The sequence below is a fragment of the Corapipo altera genome, unplaced genomic scaffold, assembly GCF_003945725.1.
Source record: "Corapipo altera isolate COAL_440 unplaced genomic scaffold, ASM394572v1 133, whole genome shotgun sequence".
In the NCBI taxonomy this organism is placed as follows: domain Eukaryota; kingdom Metazoa; phylum Chordata; class Aves; order Passeriformes; family Pipridae; genus Corapipo; species Corapipo altera.
The window spans coordinates 37010-56861 of NW_020884939.1; the positions used below are offsets into that span (position 1 = coordinate 37010).

Sequence of the window (19852 nt, forward strand, 5' to 3'; positions counted from 1 at the left end):
GAGCAAAGAGATCAGATCACACTGTGAGCTGTCTTCTGTTGGTGCTTGTTCAGTGTAACTCTGTTTCAGTCCATGCACATGTATTAGCCTAAGACCATTGGAGCTAACAGAAGAATACAGACCCCCATGGATCCAGGCTTGGAAATGGGGATCAGTTCTTCTCAACTTCTTTAAAATTCAGGATGTTTTATGATTATATGACATGAATATTTCAAAGCAATTCTAAGAAGAAACACGAAGTCACGACTCACGTCCCAGCATGTGCTGCTTAACTTAGCATATGGTTTATGTTTCCTTGAGGTTTCTTTATTAGCTCATGAAGGAAGGCTGGGGTACTTCTATGCATATACAATTCAGAAGGTTTAAATTTGAGGGTTTTTTGAAGTCAAAGTATAGAACAGTGTGCTTAGTAGTCTCCCCCTGTGTAGTTGGTAGGTCTACTTTTTTTGGTGGGGTTTTTTTTCTTCAACAAGTCAGTGAAAATTGAAATTGGCTGGTAGTGAGCCAGACAATAAAACATATATGGACATTTATTGATAGCAGTCCCTGTGCTCTACTCAGTCACAAAGATAATAGAAATGCTTCACGATATAACATGAAGATTTTTTCTGACCCTTTGCCATTTAGGAATTGCCCAGCCTCTGTGGTAGATGTTCATTTATCTTTCCCACTTCTCTGTAGGTTTTATATTACTTTTTTCTCCTCTTTTTTTCAGTAAATAGCATAGTACCCTTTATGTGTATAATGGAGATTTTTGACAGTTTCGTATATATTGAAATCTCTCCATGGGGAAATGATTTAGTATAATGAGTTTTATGTTGTTAGGATCAAAACTGAGCATATACTTTTGATCTACTTTGTAACCAGCACCATGAAAAGAATTCACCCTGAAATGTCAAACACCCTGTGTTGTAAGTGCTGTATTTTCTTACTCCTTTCATTTTCACCACAGATTTTCCACTAGAAGTGGAAGCTAAGGAATTCTATAACTTACAGCTTCTTTGGGGTGGGTGACACGCTCTGTCTGAAGCAGTTGTGATGTACCAATAGGGAGAATAAAGGGAGCTCCTGGTGGGTGAATATGTTGTTACCCAGAGCTGTGCTGGGGTGACTTTACACCCCTCGTGGTCTGGGTTGTGCGGTGAGAGGAGCACCATGAGCACTGTGGCTGTGCAGGGTAAGGCTCACCTCTCTGGGGCCACATGTAGCTTAGAAGGTCCTGCTACTCTTCAGGTGAGCTTAGACCATGGCATCAAAAAATCTAATTTTTTCCCTGCAAACTGCTATCACAAATGCTGTCACTTTGGGCTCTTACTTTGTTGCCTGCAATCTGGGAAGGATCCAGAAGGAAAGATCTTCCATAAGCATGTCCAGGGTCATGCAATGAACCAGTGTAGTGGAAGAAAAAAAAAAAGGCTTTGATTTTTGTCTCTCTGGTTTAAGTGCTTCCTGGGTTTGAAATCTGCAAAAGGTCTAATATGTCTGACTATTTGGCCCTCTGTTTTGTATCACTTCAATAAATTAATGTTCTTGTATTTCACAAAGCAATCCTGAAGGGATCAGGGAAAAGGGACTAATTTCAGCAAGTAAATTACAGAATAAATTGGATGAAAAATCAGTCTCTGCTTTCTTTTTTTTTAGTTTTTTCCAGTGGTCTTCAAGGAGCGAAGCCGTAGCTGAGGAGGACTGGCTTGTGAAACAAGGGGTTTTTTTTGGTTGGATGTCCTATCCTCTGTGCCCCCCTGCCTCTGCAAATGTAGGTGTTACTTCTCCCCTTGAGGTCTTCCAACTTCCTTTTAGCCATGGGGGAGTGCTTGTTATTTTTACCACTTGGCTGCTTTATTTCAGTTAAAAAATATGTGAAGAGCTTATTTAGTCCTTCCCAGGCAGCTGCTGGTGAAGAAGGGGAAGCGTTTATTCCTATTGCTGGAGCATAGAGGAAAGGAGAATTACACTGGGATTTGTGCATAATTAGAGATCTGTGAAGGGACAGGGCCTTGAGGAACCTGGGGCTGGTCATGCCTTGTTGACCTAATGGAGAGAGCTTGTACTGAGACTGAGTAACAGCAAGACAGCTGAAGTATGTTCTCAGTGGCAGCATGAAACAAATGCTGCAGTGAGATAGACTTGGAACAGGAACAAATGGGCTGACAGCAGTGTGCAAGTCTGCTGTGGCTTCTGAAATGTGCACAAAACAATTGGAAGTAGTTGATTGTAAATGCAGGAATATGCTTTATTTGGGATTTAAGCTGTGATGTACCTCCACCTCCCCAGTGTGCCGGGTCTGAGTCTGCGCCCTGGCACCCCTGCTGAGCCCTGCACTGGGAGCTGGGGGCTAACAGGGGGTAGCAGGCTGATGGAACAGGCAGGAGTGGAACACTGCATAACAGTGGTTACACACATCACCAAGTGTGAGTTTAAAACTGCATCATCTGCCTGACTCTTCTTTGTCTTTTAGATTGTATTCACAATGTCTAACCCTTGTCACTGTGTGACTGGCCAAAGCATAGTTATTAGAGGTCAGTGATTTTAATCAGAAGAAAGAGCTGGTTATTTTACAGTCATTTGAGAGACAAATTCTACCATTTAAGCAGGCAGAAGAATTCTGCAGCTCTAAGAACTGGTAAATAGCTTCTTTAGGTGAGTGGTGAGGTTTGGAGACTAAAAGAATAATCCTTATGGACTATGGCACACGAACTCTCTGTCAGTGGTGCTGTGTAAGCACCTCGAACTCCTCAGAGCTCTTTTGAGCAAATGCACACACAACAAAAACAGCAAATCCCAAACAAAAAAAGCTGTTGTATGAACAAGCTGGGTGACGGGGTTGTATGTTATAAAGTTAATCTTGGCCCCTGAGAAGTCCTAAAAATTTTACTAGTTTTAATGCTTTGTGGTTAGCAATGTGGGTGTGCCAGGAAAGTATTTTTAAGGCATGCTCTGTTGCTGTGTTGGCCTTTTGTACTTTGGGCTTGTATTTATTTTTTCTCCCCCAGTGTGAGATAGCTGCACTCCGCAGTCTGAGCAGTGCTTAAATATATATTCAGTACAAAGATCGAATCACATGCCTAACTGTTTGCAGTACCAGAGCTTTAATACTTGTCAACTTATGCACTGACTCTACCCCCAGTGCTCTACAGTTAGACATCCTATGGTCAGTTCGTCTCTTTCTGCCTCGGCTTTTAGTTACTAGAAGTAAAAGGTAAAGGTTCAACTGAGATGAAAAGAGAGAAGGACAGTGTGTGAGAGAGAAACATTTCAGGCAGTAGAAACAGTGCACATAGGGTCACATTTGCCATCGTAATAAAGACACCTGTGGAAGATTCAGTATTTTGTGGTTGGGCAGAGAACTGGGATGTGCAAGACTGAGATAGAAAAAGAAAAGAAAGGAGCATCCAGCACTGGAGATACAGGGGAGAATTGTGAAATACTAATCCACCGATAGTGAATCTGACCTAAATTTCTGTCCTTAGAATCAAAGTGATTTTGGTGCTCGTTGTTCTGGTATGATAAAGGAGTAAGCTTACAGGAGAGAGGGAAATCTCTCTCCTTTCTCACTTTTCCTCCTGAAATACTGATACTTCAGTATGATCTCAGTATGCTTTTGGCTTTTCCTTGGGGCTCTTTGCTTTATATACTGTAACTTAGGGAATAGCTCACTTGCCATGTGTGGTATGTAGTAAAATGTGATGCCATGAAAACACCTAGATCTTGAATTTTACTGTAATATATTAACAATTTAGAAATTATTCAGTAAAAACAGTGTGTGGGATTCGGTCTGGAGATTGCCAAGAATTCCTAACCATGTTTGGTTTTTCCCTGCTAGGGAACTTGGCTGAAGGTGAAGTATACCCTTTCTTTTCAGTGACAAAGATTTGGGGTTCTGCTTCTAAAAGTCAATCTAAATCATAGGATGCGACCCAAAAACTTGTCAGACTTGCTTGAAATGGTAAAAGAATTCCATTTCATGTTGTTGGCTTTTCATTACTCCCTGTGTCACAAAAATTGTTCACTTCAAATCTTCTGTGTTCTCAAGCTGAATTAAATGGGCTGAGGTCTGGTTTGATGTAGTATTTGCTCTCTGCTTGCTGTTGTCATCTTTTATCCTCTGAAGGAAGTTAAAGGAGAAATATAAGTGAATGTGCTTTTTGATAATGAGAGGGAGGAAAGTGTACTTCATCTGACAACAGAAAGCAATTGCAGGAATGAGCAATTTCTCCCCATTTCAAGAAAGAAACCTCAAGAAAAATAAGAGGGATGTTTTCATTAAAAGGAGAATCATCTGCAATCTTAGTTGTCGTCTTTCACTGCAGAGCTTTCATCAGTAGCATTCCTCATCCTATCTTATTTTACAAACAAGAATTAACATATAATAAATCAATAACATTATTATATGTTCAAGTGAATTGTTGGCTCAGCCACTCAGATGTAAACACTGCCTGGCTTTGAGGAGAATGTTGTTCGGCTGCTTCTCTTGGAAGATCAATGGCCAGAGCGGCAATCTGTTGGTCAGCATATTCGTGATGTCTCACCAGGACAGTGGCACAGCCTTCGCCAGGGCTGACAAATTGATCCTGACATAGTGAAAGATGGTTCAAATACAGTGACAGCTGGGAAATGATAAGAATTTGAGAATGTGACCTATGAAGGAACAGAGTTGGTTTCTGCTGAAGAGGACTGGTGGATGGAGGGGGTTGAGGGGACAGGGGTTATGTTTACCGATACTTAAATGGTTGTTGGAGACAGAATAGTAATGGCTGTGTTACTGCTGGGCTAAGGTGCAAGGCATTGAACCTGTGGTGCTGTTTAGCTTGTTTCAGTTAGGAAATAGCTAAGTGCCCTCATTTCAATGGTGGATTTGAAAGGGTATAAGAGATCTGGGGAGGTTGTATGAGCCCTTAGGGGCTTTTAGGAGCATGGCAGATGAGCATCTGGTAATGCCAACTTATTTGATACTGCATCAATGATGGAGTCTCCAGAAGTCCTTTACAGTCCACCTCTCTATCATTCAGATTATGTACATCACAAATGATGGAAAAATAGGAATTGTGTAAAAACCAATTCTGACTCTTGTGAGGGCTGTGATTTAATGCTGTCCTGCTCTCCCCTCATTGTTTGAATGTTTGTGACTAACAGGAGCCTTGCTACTAATATTGTAGAAGAAATCCACCTGAATGCAGCTGAGAATGTTCTGTTTCCCCCTTGCTTTTACCCTTCATGTGCTTAGGCAGGAGAGCTCTTGAAATGTAGAGAGATTTTGAGTATCTCAAGGCTTACCTCTTTTCTATTCTAAGTGATGAAGAGCAAAAGAATACTTTATTCAGGCATTGACACAGAGACAAGATTTACCATGTTTTGCCTGATAAGTACATTCAAAAAACTGCCTTTTTATTTGATTAATTCAGAAATTTTTTGCCTCTTAGGGATTCACTGACTGGCTGTGGGAAGCCATGAAAATATTTTTTTCCTGACTAAAAAATAGGCCACTTTCACCAAGCTTTGCCCTGAAGGCTTCTGGAAGGCTACAGTCCAAGGGGGTAGCTGACATTTCCATTTAAGTGCGTAACTATGTAAAGAGTTCCCTGCTTCTCTGAGAAGTTAGAATTCTCTGACTTCAAATATTTAAGTCCACCTTTGCTCTCACGACCTTGGTCTTAAATTTGTCCTCTGAGTCTTTGAAAGAACATTCTCCCTTTTCCCTAAAAGGCAGAACCTGTCTTATGAGATTTCCATGCATAACTTGAAGCAATTTACATAGAAATGTCAAGGTAAAGCTTGCAATGGCTTTACCTTGAGGGCTCACATATGGTAAACAAAATACAATAGGAGTTGGGTAGTAAAATACGAGTGTTCATGAGCTCAGATAAGGATTTTTCTCACTGGTAAGAAGCTTTGTTTCAATTAATAATTTTATTAATTATTACTTGGCATAAAATGACAGCTGTAGAATGCACTGAGAATTGAAGATAACTTATTTGGCCTGTTGTAAAGCAAATTAATATTAACAGTCTGTCTATTTTTCCATGTAATTAAGCAATAATAATCAAAGCTCAATGCTTTTCTTGGAGATTAATGGTGACTTTGAAAATTAATGGTGTGAGGTGAAAGCAAGGACCATTAGCTGTAGTAAATTGCTAAGATTCCAGAAAACACACTGGGCTGAGTCATTCAATTTGTTTTATGATTATTTAAATACTGGTTTTCCCTCTATTTATTAGAAAACAAGTGGATATTCATACAGGCTAAGTAATGCAAGATATAACAGTTTCACTGTAAGCAACCAAATGCAGAATCGGCTCAGGGTCCAGCCACGGTCACATCTGGGAACAAGCATAATGACTGTTTCTGGCACTGTTACCTAAACTCTCTGCATCTCCCTCTTTTCATCACATGGATTCCAAGATTCATTACTGGTACTCAGCCGTGTTGCTCTCTCATGAAATGACTCTCCTAGCAGGTGATAAAAGCAAAACTAGCATGTGGTGTTTGCAGGATCAAGTCCCGCATGGCTGCCTCAGTGCCCGGCAAAGGAGCCACATCAGCACTTTCACTCTACTTGTGCTCGGTGGGAGAGACATTTCCAAGATAACTTTTTTCTTTTTTAAGACTCACCCTTCATTATTAATGTTTTCAGACCAAACCATGGACAGCAAAAAAACGTCAGCAGAAACTGGCCATCTGGGTCTTTGCTCCCAGGGAGCTGCAATAGATTTACAGGATCTTCTAAAAATGGTGCTCTTTAGGTGCTGAGTTGATTCTAGCACTCACTACAGTCAACGGTATAAAATGCTGTTGAGTGTTGTGGTGCAAAATCAAGATGAAAGCTCTTTACTTTTTTTTTTTTTTTTCTTTGTTACAATAGCACAAATCAGAAGTAATTTAGTTGAAATCAATGAAATGGCATCTCCGAGAGGAGACTAAGATCTAAGCTATTGCCAATTCATGCTACACTCCTTCAGCCACACTTCATGATGGGAATACTCCTGTTTCAATTAGATGTACTATGAGAGAAATCTTTTCCACTAGAGCTTTTAAAGCAGGGATAGTTACTGAGATTAAAGAACTGCTTCCAAAATGTTGTACTTAAGTTTTAACTGTGGGAGGCAGACAAACACCCTTTGCTCCTGAGTTTGTTGTCTAGGTAGTAACTGGACACCAGTATTTGACATTTGCACTGACCTCCTTTTTTAGACATCCCTTTGCACTGACTGCAAGTGGCAGCTTTAATAACTTAATGATAGCCAGAAAAGAGCAGTGTCTGCAGACAGCTGTAGTGGGAAAGACACAAGTATCTCTAATGCTAAAAGGCCTGTTTTTCACCTAAAAATGCTGAACTCTTCTACACCCTGCATATTTCTCTTGTGCATGGGCAGATTTGTTAGTAAGTGTTTAAGAAATTAAAGAGAAGCCTGTTTATCCATTTATTTCTTTAAAACTATAATGCTCTTTGAAGACCAGAATAGATCCATATACTCATTTGGAATGGTTTCCTGCATAGCACAAACAAGCATGTTGCAAAGCCAGACTGGTGGATTAGAGGGCTGGGGAGGTGTTAGTTTGTTGTTTTACTTTGTTCCTGAATTAATTCTTCATTGCAAATTTCTGGGCCTTTATATTTTGGTTGAAGATTGAGACAACAAAAATAATCTCTAATTTATTGAAAACCAGCCAACAAACCAATCCCTTTACTATTTCTATAAATGTGACCTTTGGTCTGATCTTCTAAGTATATTTGTGGAACAGAACAGAAGTTTTGGCAATACTAAAAGCAAGATAGTACGTAAGTCATGTTTTCCTGCAGCAGATTGCATAGTATACAGTGGGATCCTGCAGTCATTTATGAAGAGTTGCTTGTGAAAATGCTAGAAGCCTTGAAATAAAGGACAGTCTTCTCTTGGAATACAGTATTGATATCAAGTCTCGTTACTAATCACGTAAAACAATGTGCTGTGTGGTTGTGGTTTGTTGTACAGCTTTCTAATATGTTGACTTTTGCACATACTCTTTTGTGGCAATCCGTGTTCCTTTAAGCTATAATTTGTGTTCCTTATGGTTTTTTACTCCAGAATATAGCAATTGCTGAGAGCTTTAACCAGTGTCTGCTGCAATTGTCTGGAGTCACAGAAGTCAGCAGTAGCATTTTACTTTAAGTTCATAATCCATTTGTAAATGCCTAAACATTGTCATCCTATGCTTTCTAACAGGAATGAAAAACTGACCCAAACTAGTGTCTGCTTTGTGGTGCTGGTAATGCAGCAGGGAAAAGCTCAGGGAATTCTGCACAGGTCCTGAGTTTGTCTCCCTGTGCAATGATGCAGCCCACAGCAGGAACATGTGGCAAAACCAATTGTCTGTAGAAAAGCAAACCTCATTCTGGTGTCAGTGTGGAACTCCAGTGTGGCACAAGTTTTCCTGCAAAGTGCAGAGAACAAATGGGATTGTGTGGCAGCCAGCTGTGTCTGCATTGCAAGTGTCCTGTGTTCTGCTGTGCTGTGCTGGGACACAAGAGTGCCAACAAGTGTGCAAGCGCTGGCCAGGGCGTAGTGCTTCCAAATGCAAGGTTTGGGCACAGGAAGCTTCCTTCTCTCTAGCTCAGAATAATGCTGGGAAAGCCTAGATAGAGCAAGATTCAGAGTTCAATGAGAAAATCTGCCACCTCTCTTACTTTTTCCAGTGATCTTAACCCCTGTACTACTTTAACCCTGTTAGTGTGTTGGCTGTGGTGCAGTTTTACACTCACTCTTTGTTCTGGGTTACCTCAAAGACATTCTGTATGTAGTGTAGCTCAGAAAAGATGCAGCTTCTGAGCAAAAGGGAACATTAGATTCCTCTGTTTTGTCTGTGACTGAATTCAATCAAGTAACGAAAAGGGAAGGTCAGTGCAACTGCCTTTGCATGTAGCACATGTACAGAACTCCAGCTGTCTGCCTACAGCATCCCATGTGATGTGGGAGCCAAGTGCAGCAGTCAGGGCAGTGCTGCTATCAGCTTTCTAAGGGCACTGATACCCACCTCTGCTCCCACCTGTCCCCACACAAATGAGTGCCCTTACTGCTATTGAGATGGGAGAAACATATCCACAGGGAACACTGCAGGGACTGCCCTGTAAATGGGCATGAAATCTGCTCTTACCCTGGAGACACAAGCTGTGGAAGAGGCCTGAGCAGCACTGGCATGGCTGCCTGTTAACCTGGTGGAAAACATAACAGTTATTCAGTGAATGCTAGCACAGTCCTTCCTTTTGGGTCCTGTGAGATTTGACTTGACTTTTCAACCCCTAGACTGGCTACATTTTAAATACAGTTAATTAGACTGCCGTACCACTCTCAGGCATAAGTGCCAGCTCTAAAGCAACTTTGGCTTTTTCTATCACTGGTGTTTTCTGCACGAATAGCTCCAAGAACATGATGCCACAGAAATGATTATCTTCCCTTCACCACCACAACTGTCAGCTCTCTCCTTGGATTCAAATCAGAGATTCCTGCTCTTCCTGTGAAACACCATGACATGCCCCCTTTCAGACTCTTCTTAGCTCAGTGAAAAGCAATACCAGTGCCCCTAAACTCCTAGATTGCAATAGTTGAACAGTGAGGCAAGAGAAGGAATTGGTACTTGGTTGTCAGAAACTTTGGTGTGTGCAGTTCATGGCTGAAGATGAATAGGATGTCAGTGAGATCTGTGATTTCAGTACAGTAGAGATAATATCTTCACTGCTGTGGTCTTCACTCTGTTATGTGATGGTGAGACACATTTCATTTTGAAACCTGTAATTTTCCAGTGCTGTCAGTAACAGAACTGCTCACTGAGACATTTGCTATGCTGGGAAACACCAAAAAAATGTGTTTTGTTCCTCATTCATTATCTTACTAGGAAAGATAAAGATGAATTTATCCAGCTACTTCAAACAAAATCATTCTCTCTTGTTGAGTCTCACAGAATTCTTTTCCCACCGTTAAGTTTTACTGAGGCAGTTTCCACATCAGGAATTTAATGTAAGTTATTAAGCAGTTCTGGTTTTCCTAATTTAAAAAAAAAAAAAAGTCTAATCCTTCTCTTGTTACTTGCAGTAAGTGAAATGAATGTTAGATGACAGTATTATGGCTGGTGTGAGGGTCTAGGCTGCTAGAAAGCGATGTCGTTATTTTAACACCTACTAAAGCTATAGAAACACCTATTAAAACTATAAAATGGAAATATCAGAACATCAACAGCATATCCAGGCCAAGTGTAGCAGTTGTTCTTCATTTGAGCCCTCTATATTTTCTGCATTGAAACAGAAAATTGCCAGGAAACCAGCTTTCAGGCCTTGGCTGTGATTACTGCTCTTCCTAAACTGCTATAGAGATGTTGGAAAATACAACACTGGGATCAGACTGCACAGATTATTTTAGGTAAAAGGACTACACAGCATTTATTTTTTATTTTTATTGATGATAAGCCTATCAACTTTCTCCTCAGGATTAAGTGAAGAATAGAAATTAAACTATTTTACTTTTTGAATGAGGAATGGAAAAGGTCTTTCCAAAAGCTTCATTGAGTTGAAAGCAAAAGCTCGATAGTTCTGTAGATGAATGTTACAGAAGCTGATATTTTTGGATGAATTTGATAATTAGGGTGCTATCCCAAGCCATGATACAAGTGTAAAAATGAACACAATTTTTTTTTTCATTTATTTTGTCCTTTGCCAAGTGTGACTGTTGCTCTTAAGTCAATGACTACAGCAAAAACTCTTTTGACTCAGGTCAAGATCAGCTTCCTTTCTAGGAATGTTAGACTTCCAAACTTTAAGAAAAAACCATTTATATCAGTTGCTTATTTGTGTTGTTATGGTGAATATTAACAAAGACGCTGATTTGGCAGTTTTACATGTTTTGTGGTATTTTTTTAAGTTCATCTTCTCCTTACAAGTGATCATATTAGAAATCAGCAGTTTCCCTGTACACTTCCTTGGGGAATTGTACACAACCTACACATCTTTGAGTATTTCAGAGTTGGTAGTCTGCCCCAAGTTCACTTGTCATTTGACTCCAGCTTCTCTGCCTGGCACTTGTACAACTTACAAAAGGAAAAAGTAAATGCTGGAAATAAAATATGTGATCTGTGAGCATTTGTTTCACACGATTCTGTGCTCTGGAGAGGCCGCTGCCCATGGCCAACTCACAGCAGATGGGGATGCAGTCTGGAGAGGGAGAAGGTGGTGCCCAGAGTCCCTGTGCTGGCAGCCTGGCTCTGATGCCATGTGCTGGGATTTGCATCATCAGATTATTGTTGATCGTTATGGAGTCTAATTCCAGACTTTGCTGTCTGGAATAACACTTTGGCCTTACTGGTATCTGTGACTTTTTCCAGAATTTTACACCTGACTTCTGAATGTTACTTTAAATATTAATTTTTGTGACTGGAAGATGCCTTGCCATCCCTCTTGTCCCCTTTTCCCCAGCATTAAAATATAGAATTACTGAATGCACTTGCCTCTCTTGAGTTAACAGTTGCATATTCGTATATAGTCTGTGTGCTACAGTGGAGTTGAAGCTGAATTTTCCCTGGAGTCCATTGCCATAGACTCAAAAGATACAAGGTCAGGTCTGGAAGAATGCCATGGCAATCAAATGTTACCTAGGGAGGAATATCAGACAGATTTATGACTACATTGGATGAAAAGCTCGGGGAATACTATAGACAGGGCAAAAGAGATTTTACAAGTGGTCCTGCATGGCAAGAACCCTGCCTTGGGCAGAAATGACCACGGTGGTGCACAACTGGAGAGTTGTCAGGCTGAAGTCAGGCCTGATTCCTTCTCACTCCATTTGCAAATCATCACCCTGGTGCAAAAGGCGCTTTTGGGTCATTAGAAGTAGCTCATGTCATCAGTGCTGTGGCTGTGGAAGTGTCCCAGCTTTGCTCTGTCTGAGCAGGGTGTTCACTTCCCCGGCCCTGCTGTGCCCCAAGGCTGCTGAGGGGTTTGAAGAGCTGGTTGCAACCTGGGATGTTTGTGTAAGAGCTGATGGTAAGGGAAAGGATAGCTTTGCCAAGGCCTTGCCAGTGAAAACAAGGAGCGTACGTTTGTGATAGAGAGGTGGGAACAAGCAGAAAAACAGTGTGATGGGAGTCAAGGACAGGTGAGGAAAAGCCTTTATGTTTATCAGGCAAGGAAGAGGATGTCTCAGTGCACAGCTGAATGTTGAATGGGAGCTTGGTTGAAGATTTTGACTGTGTGATCTTGCAAGTTGATATTTTAAGAGATGTTATGCAGGAAGAATTTGCAATGTTTAGATGTAGTCCAAGTGCAAAGATGAGGAGGGATGTTAAATTTTTTCTGCAAATTCTTCATCAGAACTCTACCTTTAAAGTCCCTTTAAATAATACCCCACAGATCTGGCCTGATGTTGCTTTGGCTGAAGGTGAATTACCCTGTTGTGCTGTCAGACCTGGTTCCTTTGACACAGCTGCTGGGTGTTACTCATATCACCGGTCTGCTCTCAGGGCTCCACCAGAAAGAACTAAATCAACTCTGAATGAGTTTCCCTTACCCTTAAGGAGAATCAAGGGGGAACTTATGGCTAGGTGAGTAATTTTTCTCTGTAAACAGGCCAGCACATATTGGCTGTCTGATGATGATGGGTGTGTGTCCTTGGTCAGAGTGCAAATGCCCTGAGAGAAGAGACTACAATGCAGCATTTTTGCTGCTGAAACCCGTCCTCTTGTTTTCATCTTCAAAAGCAGCATATGCTTTGCTTGTGTCCTTTTTTCATTTTTCCAGGGGAGAAGGGAAAGGAGTATGGGTTGACTGATTGTGGCAGCCCATAAGATCTTTCCTAACTATGAAGGGCCACTGTCTGTCCCAATGGTCTATCACGCACCACGTGGGCACTGAGCTCTTATCTCAACCATTTAGTCCATCATCACCCCTTCTAAACAGCTAAAGCAAAAGGAAGAAATGGAGGCATGCAGTGATCATAGAACTATTAAAGATTTTGTCAGGGGTCATGGCCAGCTTTTTATTTCCAGTGCCTGGCAGCAGCCTAATGATGGTGTTCATTTACTGGCAGGTATGGAAGTCTTAACTTTATTTCCTCAGGGCTGTAGGAAAGAATGTCTGTCTTGGTCCCAGCATAAAGAGCAACTGTCATTTCTGCACCCTTGAGAGCAGAATTTCTCATTTCAATGATTAACTGTTGGCAAACCCACAAGCCTGCAACCCTTTTTCTGTCTCCTCTGTGTAAACGACCAAACCATATGTGTTGGGGAAGGAGCATGTGGGAAGATGTGTGTTGCTGCTGCTCCTCATCTCCACATCAGCAGTGCTGCAGTTTAAATCAGCTGAGGATCTGCTGCAATGGGCTGGCCATATGGAGTTTTAGAAAAACACTGTACTGCCCATTTAGACACTTTTTATTTGGTTTGTACTACACAGATTTTGCATTTGCACATTTTGTGTTACTGCTTAAGAGCCACTGAAATGACCCTTGTTCGGTTGGATGCAGGAGAACACTGCACACATAACTGCTTTATTAGCTAAATTCAGCAGTCACTCACTACCTGCTTTTGTCCAAAAGAAAGGGGAAGAATTTATTCCTCTGGCTGTTTCAATTCTGATTCGGTTTCTCTGCCAGATTTTGTTTTGGGATCTGCACGAACAAGTTCCTGATGGCAGAGAAGATAAATTGGAGACAGTTATCCTGACATAGGCAGTCTTTGGTAATGCCATGCTTCAGTGTCAGCTGTTGATGGTATCCAGGGATCAGAGATGGACAACTCTTGGCTTTCCAATGAATAGGACGGTTACGGATAAGCTACCAGAAGCTGCAGTTCTGGCAATATCAGCACCTGCTGTTCTTTCTACTTGATTGTTTTTCCTCTTGTCTTTTAAAATGTGGATGCCTGTAACTACTGATCTTTCCTTTAACTTTCTTTTTTTCAGTTGGGAGTTTTCTCCTGTTTGCCTTGTTTTCAGGGCCATATGCTTTCAAAACCTTTTTCTCAATGAATTGGATTTTGTGAACCAGAGGGATTGTTGACGATCCCTAATGTGTGAAAGCTATTATGATCTCTGATTGTGAATTTTGTCTGAATTGTGCTCATCAGGTAAAAAAATCACTAAGTGTATGGGATCTATCTTAACTAAACAAAGACTCCTAAGTAGAAATTGTTCTCAATAATCAGGAGGCACAGCCATGGAATGTAGCCTTTTCATTGTGGCCCGTGAATCTAAACCGACCAGCAGCTGAAATGAGACCCTTGTTCCCTTGTGTTGAAATCTTCAATTGATTCTATACACTGGGCTTTTTACTGCACAAGCCAGCTTTGTAATTTCCCCAGTTACTTATCTCTCTTTTCAGGTGGTTCTCCTTTCTTTTTTTTTCCTCCCTTCTCTTTTTTCTTTCCATCCCTTCCCCATGTCCACATCTCACAGCACCACAGGCTACAAGCTGAAGGCAGACATTGGGGCGGATATTGATGTGCATCTAGAAAGGCAGGACGCAGTCCCGAAGCTTTTCACCATCTTCTTGCTTGGGTAACTCTTCAATTAATTTTCAGAAGTTATTTAACTCAAGGTGTAGTCCTGAAGCAATACAGCATGAAGTCATTAGTCATGAGCAGAATCCTGACATCCTTCTCTTGCTGCAGATGATAAAGCTTCTTCTTGCTTAGAGAGCTGGAAGCTGCACTGACACTGTCAAAAAACTGGCTGGTGTTTGTGCAACAAGAGGCAACGTACTCAATTCCTCCAAGTGCTCAAGAAAGCTCGCAAGACCCTTCTGTCTCTGCTTTCTTAGGAGTGGGAAAGGGGAGATTTGTAGTTCTTGTTACTCTGGAATGCTCCCAAAGGATACAGCAAGTGCTCTTCCGAAAAAAAAACATGTATGTGAGTGTCTTGACACTGCCTCTGAAATGAGTGTTGCAGAGGTCCCCCTGCCCTGCCACCATGATGGCACAGGACAGCCTTTCAGAGCACTGGCACTCATGTCATGGAGGAGGTGGCTCAAATGACTGCTGAGATCCGATACAGGGACTTGTGCTGTTTAAAACCCGTAGTGCACAGGCAATGTGCTGAGCAGTGCACTCTTACTGCCCCTGGTGTGTCCTAGAGCTTTCCTGAGCCTTCCAGAGTTGTCTTAGGTCCAGAATGTCTCTCTTTGCTATTTTTTGCATTTTTATCCTCTCTCCTTCCCTGGAACACTTCCTTGGAAGTGCTTATATCACAAAGGTCTGTAAAGCCACTTGTGGTTTTTAAGTGCTCTGACTTTCTGCCAGTTCCCAAGGCTAGCTTTCTGCAGCCACTGGCCACTCTGTCTCTCAAGACAGGTAGGTGGTTTTTGAAAATGTTTGCAGAACTGAAGCTGCTTTTCCTTTATAGATAAATCAATATGTTTGCCCTTTTTTTAGGAAGTGGGAGTTACAGGTGTATTGCCCTTAGGTGTGCTGCAGTTTTTGCTTTATTTCCTGCTGAAGTGCTGTAATGAGGGATACAGTTATCATGATGCTTATTTGGAGGAACTAGGAAAATGGTAGATCTCGGTTAATGACATCTGGTGGAGATTCCTTTTCTCCCCAGAGCCTTTTCAACAGCCTGATAGCACAGGGTAACTTTAAAGAGGGCAAGAGCTGCCTGAGGCTGCCAGAGGAGCATAAAAGAGATGTGAAAAGACTTAAGAATTAGTTTACTATATGCTTTTCTTATATAATTCCATCTTGACCCCTTTTTCCTTACATCACTATAGTTCATATTCAGACAAGTACAGTATTCTGAAGTGCAGCCTTCAGTTGCAAAAGAAGGTAAGAGTAACAGAGACTGGCTGAAGGCAAAGTTTTAGAATGTTGCTAATAAAAATCATATAAGAGAGGGACTGAGAGACAGGAAGAATTTCTGTGTAACTCTGAGCTCTCACCTGAAGCTGATGCTCCCTTGAGCTCAGTTAGGGCCTGTGGTTTTGGGGTTTTTTTTTGTTAGTCAGAAGTTTGTTAATAACCCAGCAGGGTTTTTGGTCTTTAATGCTTGTTTTAAAGGCAAGCAGTTAAAACTCATAATCTTCCCTTAAAACATTATATTCTGTCCTTCCTAGCAAAATAAATGCTTAGGAAGAGGCATGGGCCACACAGAGGAGCTTTCTGTGAGGTGGTGAGTGCCCGAGATCACACAGCTGATGACTTTGTCATTGCTTCCAGTCACAATCTGTGGTTATGAAACAGCTACTTTGAGCTCAATTATGGAATCATTGGTAAAGCTGCAAAAGCTTATGTTTTAATGTCCTTTTAATACCCTAAAGGTGGAAATTAAACCCTGAAGTCAATTGGTCACAGCGGGGTGGTGGTTCTTTAATCCCTGCTGTCCCCTGTCTTCTGTTAGTTCTGCCTAAAATCCCATGGCTGAGCAAAGAAATACACAAGCATTGTTTACATGATACCTTTCCTGCTTGGCCCTGGGCTCACAGTTCACTGGCATTTTGTAATTAATCAATAATACATAGACTGGTTCTTGTAGGTGCCACTCGAATTCATCCATGTGCTAAGTACACCACAGGTATCATATAAAATTTTTTCATGTGGGTCTTTTTAGAAAGTCAAGAAGCTAACAGTCCAGATAAGTGCTAAGTGAGCTTTTTCAGAATCTTGTTGGATGCAACTCTTGTTTGAAAATGGTTCTGAAAATCCCATTAGCACTTACTCATCTCTTTCACACTTAGTCGCTGTTTAAAATGTCCCCTATGGGCCATCATTTACACTTGTAAGTCACCTGACCATACAGGGTTAGCACTATAGGATGAGAGCAGATGAATAAAGACTGCAAATATTCAATAATTTCTAATTACAGGTGATAGAGAGATCATTAGAAGGTTTTTTGAATTCACATTTGGAGGACTTAATTTTTCAATATTTTGTTATTCCATCAGTTAAGAATCTCTGGAGGAAAAATTGCCCTTGATGTAAGATTAATTGATATAGTGCTTCATCCTTTCACCTACTTTTGGACTGTGCCTTCAGAAGCATGAAAGGAAAACCCCTTGTGACTTCAGTGGAGCCAGAGTTTAATCTTTGTTACAGGGAGCAACTTTATGATTGGACCCAATAAGAATATCCATGGTAACTAATGTGTACTGTTGCAATTTCTGACATTTATTCATCCAAAACACAACTGATAATAGAAAACAAAACTTTAATTTTCAATTTTGATCCTTTAAATTATGCTGATACAACATCTTTTGGGAACATTTATGGAGTGTAATTTAATAATGATATTTTTCCCACATACAGATTGCACAATAGGTAAATTAAAATTGAAGCATTAAAGTGAAGATGTCTTTACCATAATACTGAAATGATTGTGCAATATTTACAATTACTTTATTTTTTTCCCAAATAACACTGGTGGCACCTGGAGTTTTGTTTATCAATTTCAGTTCTATATTATTCATAAGATGAGAGAAATGCATAATTTAATAATATATTCTCTCATGCTCTGTTTTCCAATTTCCTGACTTAATCCCTATGAAACCCTATTACTTGTGCTCTCAATGAATATTTATTTCACATTCACTTTATTTTGGCCTTTGTCCTAGTTGCAAAGGTTCCTGTAGCAGCACACGTAAAACCAGGATATGACAAATGGGGTGCCATATCTCTCACTTAGGTGCCTGGAGTTAAAACACCAACTCCACAGCTAGGGTAGCAAGATTAGATCTGCATTGGGTAGCACTGCAAAAGTACACCTGAAGTCAAAAGCCACCAGATCTTCCTGCAAAAGGGCTGTAGCAACCTTCTGTCAAGAGTCACAGGTGTCACTAGGTTAAAGAAAGCTGAGCCTCAAATTAGTGTTAATCACCAAATCCTCCATTTCACTACTTGTGAAAATCAAGGCTTCTCTTGCTCCTGCTTTCTGCATGTGTGGGACCATGAGGTTCTGGCCTTAAGATACAAGGAAAAATGAAGTCACAAAAATTGCAGCAGTGGAGATGTAGGTTGGATATCAGGAAAAATTTCTTTGCCACAAAGGTGGCCAAGCACTGGAACAGGTTGTCTGGGACAGTGGTGGGGTCTCCATCTCTGGAGGGATTTAAAGGACTTGTAGGTGTGGTGTGGTTTAGCAGTAGATTAATGATTGGACTTGATGATCTTAAGAGTCTTTTTCAACATAAATAGTTCTATGATACTGTGAAAAGGAGCCTGAAATAATGAAAAATTTTTTCTCGGCCACATTTCTTGGTGTCCCATGTTCTTGGAGTCATCTGTGGTCTTCTCGTATGCTGTTTTGGGAGACTCTTGAGTGTGACAGAGGTACATGCATGGAAGAACTATGTTGAAGGTGTGTGTCATTCTGAGGGTCTTTGGATACTTTTGAAGAGAAGCTGGATCTGGCATTACTGTTGTCTAAAACAAGTACAGCATTCGCCAGGATCTCACCTAAGCCTTCCACCATGCACCAGCAGAAGTTATTAGGGAATGACATCTCTCTGTTGCTGTTAAGACACCCATTCATTATTTTGTGATGCCAAGTGTAAATTGAACACGCCAAGGCTGAAGTCTAAAAGATCTTTTTTTTGGCTTTGATTTCTGCAGAATGGACACACAGCAATCCCTCTAATACTGTTACTGCACAGAATCATGTTTAAAATTGCTTCAGTGCTCTCTCTAAATCAGTAATATGAAAGAAACAAAGTGTAAAACTGTCATTTTCTGACAATACAGACACAACTGGAAGCTGTGGGCTCACTTGCAGGTCTTGTAGGGATGGATGTAATAAAGTGACATGTTTCCATTTCAGTCTTCCCAGCCCTTAACATAGTCCAGTGGCCATTGTTACAGTGTGTTTTCCTCTTTATACCTTACCTTCTTTCTTTAATGGCTGTACTGTTTATTTCAGGACAAGACTTACTGTATGGACTTTACATTTTTAACTTGTTTTCATTATTTGACTTTCTGCGGTGCACAAGAGTAAAACATGAATGTAGAAAAGATGCCCAATAGTCTGATGGAAGCTTGGTCCCAGAACTATCCCTCCTTGTCTTGTGGTCTCTTTCCCCAGTGTGGACCTGGGACAGAACTAATCCCACTCTCTGGAGAGTAGGAAAACACTGAGCTGAGATGCTGCTTGGAGCAATTATGAAGCAGCTGCACACAGGTTCCCCGTCAGAGATCCCTCCTGGCAGTGAGTTGAATACGGAGGTGAAAGCAATTCTAGGGCTCAAGTGTGACTGTTCTCTTCTTTCTCTCAGGTGGGAGCTCTGTGGCCTTTCTCTCACCCAGCATGGAGGGAATATGTTTTTAAACGAGATTCTGGGAGTCCATGGACTTACAGTTGAGAATGGAGGTGATGAATGCCTTCCTTACTTCAATTTTATTGCACAGAAAAACATTTTATGCTTGAGTTTTCTGGTACCAGTTCCCATAGCTTTTGAGAACAGGTAATAACTCATTCTAGAGCTTATTTAAGGCTGATAAAAGTGCTGGATTTTAAAGAAATTTCCCATTGTCACGCTGTTCCTTTATTGTCTGTTGTAGGGTTGTGCATTGATCTGAAGGACACTGGCTGCCCTTGGCTATGGTGTTTGAACTGAACTCTGCATTGTTGTAGAGTAATAGTATGTGAAAATTGACTATTCATTTTAGGATAATAAACTGGGACTGAGATCTTGGATCTCTTGAAATGAACGTGTGGCTTGTCATTGACTTCACTGGGGACATGATTTCTTCATTTTACCAGGGGGGATTTGGCATAGATATGTTGTTAAAATGAAAAACAAAGTTTGATGTAATTAAAGTAACTTGGAGTGCTGAGATCTACTGAGAGATGGCTCTTCCTGTCTTAGGGTGAGTTAAAGTGGATTTCTATTGTTTCAAGCTAAGCAGGTGCCTTTTT

General features: G+C 40.9%; 1 long non-coding RNA gene across 3 annotated transcripts in view; it reads left to right on the forward strand.

Annotated features, from left to right (window-relative positions):
* The window catches only part of LOC113955437, a 31763-nt gene extending 12143 nt beyond the window's left edge, over positions 1-19620 (forward strand). For all 3 annotated transcript variants that reach the window (XR_003530556.1, XR_003530558.1, XR_003530555.1), the window contains exons 3-4: positions 19209-19397; positions 19495-19620. This is a non-coding gene — a long non-coding RNA (uncharacterized LOC113955437). The remainder of the gene's footprint in view (positions 1-19208; positions 19398-19494) is intronic.
* Positions 19621-19852: the final 232 nt, after the last annotated feature.